This window comes from Leptonychotes weddellii, chromosome 2 (assembly GCF_054177405.1).
Source record: "Leptonychotes weddellii isolate Sample4059 chromosome 2, ASM5417740v2, whole genome shotgun sequence".
In the NCBI taxonomy this organism is placed as follows: Eukaryota; Metazoa; Chordata; class Mammalia; order Carnivora; family Phocidae; genus Leptonychotes; species Leptonychotes weddellii.
Genome location: NC_138370.1, coordinates 77,591,755 through 77,598,396, shown reverse-complemented (window position 1 = coordinate 77,598,396; position 6,642 = coordinate 77,591,755). Strand labels below are relative to the sequence as shown.

General features: G+C 34.1%; 1 non-coding gene across 1 annotated transcript; it reads right to left on the bottom strand.

The window, feature by feature from the left end:
* Positions 1 to 5,723: 5,723 nt before the first annotated feature.
* On the bottom strand, positions 5,724 to 5,830 carry LOC115940081 (U6 spliceosomal RNA). Its single transcript, XR_004074882.1, has one exon. It is a non-coding gene; the product is annotated as a U6 spliceosomal RNA (small nuclear RNA).
* Between the last annotated feature and the right edge of the window lie 812 nt (positions 5,831 to 6,642).

The following is a 6,642-nucleotide window of genomic DNA, read 5'->3' as shown; positions in this document are numbered from 1 at the left end:
GCAGCCAGAAGAAAAATAGATACTTTATATTTAAAGGAATGAAAATAAGAATTGGGCGCCTGGGTGGCTCAGTTGGTTAAGCGACTGCCTTCGGCTCAGGTCATGATCCTGGAGTCCTGGGATCGAGTCCCGCATCAGACTCCCTGCTCGGCGGGGAGTCTGCTTCTCCCTCTGACCTCCCCACTCTCGTGCTCTCTGTCTCTCATTCTCTCTGTCTCAAATAAATAAACAAAATCTTTAAAAAATAAATAAATAAATAAGAATTAAAGCTAATTTCTCAGTGTAAAAATGGGAGCCAGCAAAAAATGGGATATTATATTGGAAGTGCCCTAAGGAATATCTGCTAATCTAGAACCAACATCAAGTAAAATTGTATGTCAATAATGAAGACATTTCCAGACAAAGTAAATCAGTAAGAATTTATTCGACAGAATTAAAGGCTCTTCTCCAGACAGAAAAATTATTCCATTTAGAAAGTTTATGATGCAGGAGGAAATGAGTAAATGTAAAGTGAGGACAATGGTAAATACCATGGCATATCTGATTACTGACTGTATGCAAAAATGATATTTTGGGAGTCTAAGTTATATATAAAATGAATACATAAAACATATATTGGGGGGGCGCCTGGGTGGCTCAGTTGGTTAAGTGACTGCCTTCGGCTCAGGTCATGATCCTGGAGTCCCATGATCGAGTCCCGCATCGGGCTCCCTGCTCGGCAGGGAGTCTGCTTCTCCCTCTGACCCTCCTCCCTCTCATGCTCTCTGTCTCTCATTCTCTCTGTCTCAAAAAAATAAATAAAATCTAAAAAAAAAATCAACAACAACAACAGAAAAACATATATTGGGAAAGAATAAATAAATGTTAAGTTCTAATTAACTCATGCATTGCCCAGGAAGGGAAGAAGTGCCATTTCATATCATATTTTAATAAATGAGGAAAGCCTAGGGTAAACACTTACATAATAGTAAAATGACGTATAATTAATAAGTTAATAGTGAAGAATATAAAATGATTTTTAAAAATAATGAGTCTAAATCTAGTGCAATTCTATTCAACATTTTCATAGGGTGTTTTCTGGAGATAGGCAAATTAATTTCATATTTGCAAGGGAACCAGAGGGTGAAGCCTATCTAAGCTTAGCTAAGATAATACTGAAGGGGTAGAGCAAATACAAAGAGTTACCGAATGTATAAAGTTTTCCAAGGCAACAACTCGCTACAAAAATTATTACGTTTTAAAATTTTAGTGGAATTTATGAATAATATCATTCTTATTTATTTCATTACTATAAATATTGGACTTACTTTCATTTGTATGTTGATACATTTTTAGGTGAAAACTTATTGAACATTAAAATCAAACTGATATAAGCAATGAAGAGATTGTTTGGGATCACGTAACCCTAAGTCCAGAAGTTCAACAGGCTTCAGACTTGGCTAACCCATGGCTGAACTATGTAATCAGACACAGGTTCTTTCCATCTTTGTGTTCTGCCATGGCTGGTGTTGCCTTTATCACACCTGGCAATGATATTTTAACATTTTCCAATGATACTATTTGTCTTTTTTATTTTTTTAAGATTTTTTAAAATTTATTTGACAGAGAGATAGATAATGAGAGCAGGAACACAAGCAGGGGGAGTGGGAGAGGGAGGAGCAGGCCTCCCGTTGAGCAAGGACCCCGATATGGGGCTCGATCCCAGGACCCTGGGATCATGACCTGAGCCAAAGGCAGACGCTTAACCGACTGAGAAACGCAGGTTCTCTCCTCTTCATTTTTATTGTCAATTATATCAGGCAGGGTTCTAACAGAAAACTGATGGTATACTCAAATGAGATAACTGAGGAGTTTAAGAAAAGACCACTTTACAAAAATGTGGACTGTTGAGACAAATCAACAAGAAGTGTTGAAGCACCCTGGGGCTAACAACATCAGGGAGTTGGTGATACTAGCAGATTTGATAGAGAAAGTGATTTCTAGAACATGCATGAAAAGAGGAAGTATAGGAGATGCCTGCCTTACAGATGATGTGCCTTTTGTAGAGGGATGTGCTTTACACCAGGTGCTCAAGCAGGCAGGTAGACAGAAATGTAAATACTTTACCCTCCTCTTCTCATTACTTTCTCAGCTTCTGCTGATTGATGGATCCCATCTGCCAAACCCAAATGTGAAGCTAGAAGTAAGGGATCACCTTGATGCAATCTACAGAATTTAGTGTTCTGGGATATGGAAAATGGTAGCAAAAGATGGAAAATGAGTGGAAAGAAGCAAATGGTGAATATCCTGCTATCCCTCATATTTGCTTTTTTAAATTTGTTTTGTTGATTTTCTATTTTTAAATAAAAAATTAAATTGAGTATAATGTTTCTTTATGTAATATGTCTCAAATGTCTTTTCTCATTCTACATTTTCATGCCCTTTTGAATGCAGGTAAAATTATGAACTGTGAAACTTTAAACTTTATGGATGCAGGAAATTTTGCATCAACTGCTACATTATTAGCATCTGGAAAAATTTCTGGGTCATAGTAATTGCTTAATATTTATTGAAAGAATGAATAAATGGATACTTTCCTTTAGGTTTTCTGCTGTTTGTGTATTATTTTCTTTCTTTTTTCTTCCTTCCTTTTTATTTATTTATTTATTTACTTATTTATTTATTTTTAGAGAGAGAGAGGGGGGCAGGGGCAGAGGGAGAGGGAGAGAGAGAATCTTAAGCAGACTCCACGCCCAGCACAGAGCCTGATGCAGGCTCAATTTCACAACCCTGAGATGACCTGAGCTGAAATCAAGAGTCAGACACTTAACTGACAGAGCCACCTCGGCACCCCTGTTTATGTATTATTTTTCATCTTTTCTTATAGTGAGAAATAATAAGAATATCACTGAGTTATTCTATATTTTTATCTAATAACTTAAAATTTTCTTTTTCTTATTTATATGTTAATCCACCTGGACTTTTATACTGTATGATGTGAAGTAAGGATTCAATTGTGTATATATGTATTTAAATGTGATATATATGTGTACGTCAATATATGTCTATATATATATTTATATGTGATAGATATTCAATGTCCACACTCAACATACTGATATGTAATGTGTCTTATATCACACATCATGTGACATATGGCAAATAACCACATGTGTTTATTTCTCTATATCTGACCTAGTATCTGTCCCATTGATTCATAATTTGCACTTTTGTCAAAATTATATTCAGTTCTATAGTAATTCTCTCTCCTTGGTTAGATATGTTGTATTTTTGACAATTACCTCAGTCTTCCATATGAACTTTGGAATCATTTTTTCAAGCTCTATAAAAATATCTCACTGATATGTTGATGAGATTGACACTAGATTTATAGATTAACTACAAGAAAAAGGACATCTCTATAATTTTGAATATTCCTAACTAATAGACATGCTCTTTGTTCTTTAATAATAGTCTGTAATTTTCAATACTAAGGTCTTGTACAACTTTAGTTTATTCTTTAGTACTTACAAAATTTTTTAACAGACATCATACTTAATATTGAAATTCACAAGCATCCCAAGTAACCTTGGGAACAATACAAATATGCGCATTGTTATTTTTACTCTTCAATATTGTACTGGATGTCCTAGTCACTGAGTATGGCATATGCCAGATATTAAATTACATATAAATTTTGAAAGGACATTAAAAAATTACGGTTGTTTCTAGAAAATGTAGTTATTTATATGGAAACTTCAACATAATCTATGAATAACTAGAAATAATAAAACAATTTAATAAGATTGTTGAATAAAAATATTAAAAGTGCTCCCATTTAGCAGAGAAAACCAAGTAAAAAAAAGAATAAGGTACAAAAATCCTACTCACAACAGTCTCTTTTATTTATCTTTAAAATACGATATAATGTGTTTAACAATGGGTAGAATTTTATTGATTTTCTCCTGGGTTAAGAATTTTTGTTCTACAGGGTCACCTGAGTGGCTCAGTCGTTAAGCATCTGCCTTCGGCTCAGGTCATGATCCCAGGGTCCTGGGATCGAGCCCCACATCGGGCTCCCTGCTCTGCGAGAAGCCTGCTTCTCCCTCTTCTACTCCTCCTGCTTGTGTTCCCTCTCTCACTGTGTTTCTCTCTGTCAAATAAATAAATAAAATCTTAAAAAAAAGAAAAAGAATTTTTGTTCTACATATAACATGTATTTTTTAAGTGCTGAAAATAACTAAATACTTAGTTCTATTTCAATATTTTATTTTTTTCCTCAGAATTTCTTTTGTTTTTATGTTGTCACCAACTCCTACCTAAGGCCTATTACCTTTACTCTCATTATTTTATGTTGTTGTCATTTCTGCCTGTATTTTTGGAGATAATTTTCATTTTTCCACCCTTATATTAATTCCACTTTCCACTGTCAAAATTCTGTTTTTTTTTATTTCCAATGTAGGTTTTATTTCTGTTATTAGTTGTTTTCTTTTTTGGGGGGAGGGAGTCTTTACAATTATTTTTATTTCACTCTTTGTTCCATTGCTTAAATACCATTTGATCACTTCAAATGTGTTCAGTGGCAAATAGACTTTATTCCCTTAAATATTCTCTTTTTGGATTTTGACTTGTGCTTTTAATCTCAATTTTCCTATTCATATCTTCTATTCTTTTTTACAGAGAATAATGCCACACAATTAAAGATTTTTTAATTTATTTTTATTTATTTGTCAGACAATTATAAGGCATATTATTTTCTGTAGTACTTAAACCTACTTCATAGACCTCTTTTTTTCTCACTCTCAGGAAAAATTCTTTCTTTTTTTCTGCTTTTTTTTTTTTTCTATAATACCATTTATGTGTGAATGTTTACTTTCTCCTTTATCACAGAACAGGAGATTTAACTTTGAGATATTGTGTATCATCATAGGATAGGACATCTATGTTGCCATGGACCCATTTATTATCCACATTTGTGTTGGTGGAATAATCTTTTCAGATGTTCACATAAAAGCAGTCTGATATGTATAGCTTTTTTTTCCCAACATCTGGCAAATATATAGTTTATGTAGATTTGCCAGTGTGAGACAAAATTTAATCCCAGCTCCTCTGCCTGTCTAATAAAAAAGTACTTCATATATAGAACATATAAGATGCGCCTGCTTTAAATCACCTTGGCTTGCTTAAACATGTTTAACTTTTGAAAATCACAATATGCCCACTTTGCAGTGTAACCTTTGATGTCTCCTCATCAAATCTTACTGGTTTACCCTAGGAATTTAGCCATTACAACTTATAAGTCCTGTAGACAAATTGTTTTCAGCATTTATAGTTTTTTTTTTTTTAAAGATTTTATTTATTTATTTGAGAGAGAGAATGAAAGACAGAGAGCATGAGAGGAAGGAGGGTCAGAGGGAGAAGCAGACTCCCTGCCAAGCAGAGAGCCTGATGCGGGACTTGATCCCGGGACTCCAGGATCATGACCTGAGCCGAAGGCAGTCGCTTAACCAACTGAGCCACCCAGGCGCCCCTCAGCATTTATAGTTTTTTTTAAATTTTATTTTATTATGTTATGTTAATCACCATACATTACATCATTAGTTTTTGTTGTAGTGTTCCATGATTCATTGTTTGTGTATAACACCCAGTGCTCCATGCAAAACGTGCCCTCTTTAATACCCACCACCAGGCTAACCTATACCCCCATCCCCCTCCCCTCAAGAACCCTCAGTTTGTTTCTCAGAGTTTATAGTTAACAGTTCATTGTCTTTCTATTCATCCTTGTGCAGGGGTCATGTTACTCTTCTCTGTATCATTCCAATTTTAGTATATGTGTTGCCGAAGCGAGCACAAGAGTTCACTGTCTTTTTGATCAAGGTGGCAGATAGAGTCCAAGGCTGGGGTTTAAGGGAATGAGGAAAAAGGGATAATCATTTCACCTAATTCCTTTTTGGGTAACTTTTCTTAGTTTTCATTGTCACAGCAAGAGATATTTTCAATTACTTATTTTTCAGTCCAATTCATTTCAATATATATTATAGTTAGTGAAAATATCTCCCAGATACTGGGAGTCATTTACCAGATATTTTCAAAGACACCATAAGAAAATTTTGTATTTTTCTTTGAATTATAATTCCTTTATTGGGATGTTGAAAAAGGCTGTATCAGGCTGCTAGTTACATGCCATGCTAAATGTTCAATCCTGCAGACTGATTGTATATTGAAATGTTAACACCATTTAGAGTAAAATCTTAAGCATAGGAGATATTCTCTGAATGGATATTTAGAATCTCTCTCCTTTTGAATTCTCTCATGTTTGATTTTCAGATCAGGCACTAGTAATCAACAGTTGTAGTGAATACGCAATCTGAGACTCACATTGCATAGAGAGTGATAGAAATAGATAAAGACTGTCAGACAGAAAAAGAAAAAGTGACAAAGATGAATTCTAAGGATAATTTACTTGGATATATAAACTATTCATTCTAAAATAATAAGAGTAGATAGAGGGAACAGAGCTATCTTGCTCTACCTGTCTCCATGTACAAATCATTCTAACCATATTCCAGTGCAAGACTCTAACAATGGTCAGAAGTTAAAATAGTTCAAATCTACTTAAAATACAAAAACAAAAAAAAAAAACTTTCTTAATTAGTATATTTT